Below are 2,357 nucleotides of genomic sequence, written 5' to 3'. Positions count from 1 at the left end.
AAAAAAAAAAAAAGAAACATGGTCTTGCTCTTGCTCAGGCTGGTCTGTGAGCTCAGGCAATCCACCCACCTCAGCTTCCCAAAGTGCTGGGATTACAGGCATGACCTGGCACGCCCAGCCTAGAATCTCTTCTCATCAGTTTAATATCTGGTATGTCCTCTATCGGAGGACAGTATATTAAATAATTCTTTTTTGAGATAGAGTCCCACTATGTTGCCCTCGGCAGAGTGCTGTGGTGTCACAGCTCACAGCAACTTCAAACTCTTGGGCTTAAGTGATTCTCTTGCCTCAGCCTCCCAAGTAGCGGGGACTACAGGTGCCCACTACAATTCGCAGCTATTTTTGTTGTTTTTGTTGTTGTTGTAGTTGTCATTGTTGTTTGGCAGGCCCAGGCGGGTTTGCACCTGCCAGCCCCATGTATGTGGCCAGCACCCTAGCCGCTGAACTACAGGGCAGAGCCCTAAATGGATTTTTGAAGCAGGGAGTTGGAATAGGAGCTTGCTCCACCCACTCCACACCTCACGAGGTATTGCAGTACTTCTAAGAATGGTGCACCTCTGGGGGGAATTAAAAAATAATATTTACTATCAGAAAAGTGTAGCAAAAAAGAAAAAAAAAGAAAAAAGAAAAGTGTGCCCATCCCTCATCTAAGGCCCTGCTACCCAAAGACCTGAAAGACCATCATCATATTGGGACTGCAGCAATAGCCCCCATGTATCTCCTTGTTTCCACTCTTTTTTTGTTGCAGTTCGGCCAGGGCTGGGCTCGAACCAGCAACCCTCAGTATGTGGGGCTGGCGCCATACCCACTGAGCCACAGGCACCGCCCCTTGTTTCTACTCTTCCCCCCACCCCCATCTACTCTCCACACAGCTGCCCAAAGGATATTTTATTTTATTTGCAGTTTTTGGCTGGGGTTGGGTTTGAACCCACCACCTCCAGCATATAGGACCAGCGCCCTACCCCTTTGAGCCACAGGCACTGCCCTAGGATCTTTCTAAAATACAGTAAAAGAATGGCCAGTGCGGTGGCTCACGCCTGTAATAACACTCTGGGAGGCAGAGGCAGGTGGATTGCCTGAGCTCAGGGGTTCGAGACCAGCCTGAGCAAGAACAAGAGCAAGACCCCACCCCTACCCCCACCCTCTACCCCACCCCACCCCACCTCACCCCCACCTCACCCCTGTTTCTAAAAATAGCTGGGCCTTGTGGTGGGCACCTTGTAGTCCCAGCTACTTGGGAGGCTGAGACAAGAGAATTGCTTGAACCCAAGAGTTTGAGGTTGTTGTGAGCTATGACACAGGCACTCTACCAAGGGCAACAAAGCAAGACTCTGTCTCAAAAAAAAAAAAAAATAAGGCTGGGCTCAGCATCCGTAGCACAGTGGTTATGGTGTCGGCCACATACACTGAGGCTAGTGGGTTTGAACCCAGCCTGGGCCAGCTAAACAACAATGGCAACTGCAACAACATCATTAGGCATTAGGAAGGTTGAGAACCACTAGTTAAGCCCAAGAGTTTGAGGTTGTTGTGAGCTATGATGTCATAGAACTCTACCAAGGGTGACACAGTGAGAATATGTCTCTTAAAAAAAAAAAAAAAAAAAAAAGGCTGGGTGCCCTTAGCTCAGTGGTTAGGGAGTTGGCCACATGCTCTAGGGCTGGTGGGTTCGAACTAAACAAGAAAAAATAGCTGGGCATTGTGGCGGGCACCTGTAGTCTCAGCTACTAGGAAAGCTGAGGCCAGAGAATCTCTTGAGCTCAACAGTTTGAGGTTGCTGTGAGTTATGATGCTAAGGCACTCTACAGAGGGTGACAAAGTGAGACTCTGTCTCAAATAAATAATAATAATAATAAAATACAGTGAAAGCTCTGTAAGTTGACCACTAAGGGACTGCAACAAACTAACTGGTCAACATATGGAGGTAGTTCTAAAGAAGTAGGCCTACTGTACTGATACTTAAATGTGGTGCATGTCCCGTCTTTGAAAATTAGGTCAATTTAAGGAGGTGGTCAACTATGGAGGTTCTATGTACTTATATAATTGCCACTTATACCCTTTAAAAGCTTTAAAAGGCTCCCAGTTGAATTCAGCAGTAATTTTGAAAATACACCCTGAGGAACCCTCTTGGATGGGCAGAAAGCACTTCAGGGGTTCCTCAAACAAGGAGCATCCAGGCCAAACAATGACAATGTACATAAACTGCTCTGTGGAGCCTGGAGAAAATCTTCAATTTTCTCTGTTTGATGTATTAGCATGTGTTCGTTCATTCACCAAATATTTACCGATTGTTGTTCTAGCCTCAGGGAATACAACAGTAAACAAAGCACCAACCCATGCCCTCACAGAGCTTACATTCT

At 46.7% G+C, this 2,357-nt stretch overlaps 1 pseudogene; it reads left to right on the top strand.

Moving 5' to 3' along the window:
• The first annotated feature begins 91 nt into the window (after window positions 1-91).
• On the top strand, window positions 92-266 carry LOC111727541 (annotated as a pseudogene).
• The last annotated feature ends 2,091 nt before the right edge of the window (window positions 267-2,357 follow it).

Source organism: Otolemur garnettii, unplaced genomic scaffold (assembly GCF_000181295.1).
Source record: "Otolemur garnettii isolate 467f Iridium unplaced genomic scaffold, OtoGar3 scaffold00110, whole genome shotgun sequence".
NCBI classification, from domain to species: domain Eukaryota; kingdom Metazoa; phylum Chordata; class Mammalia; order Primates; family Galagidae; genus Otolemur; species Otolemur garnettii.
This window is presented reverse-complemented; position numbering and strand designations above follow the sequence as displayed.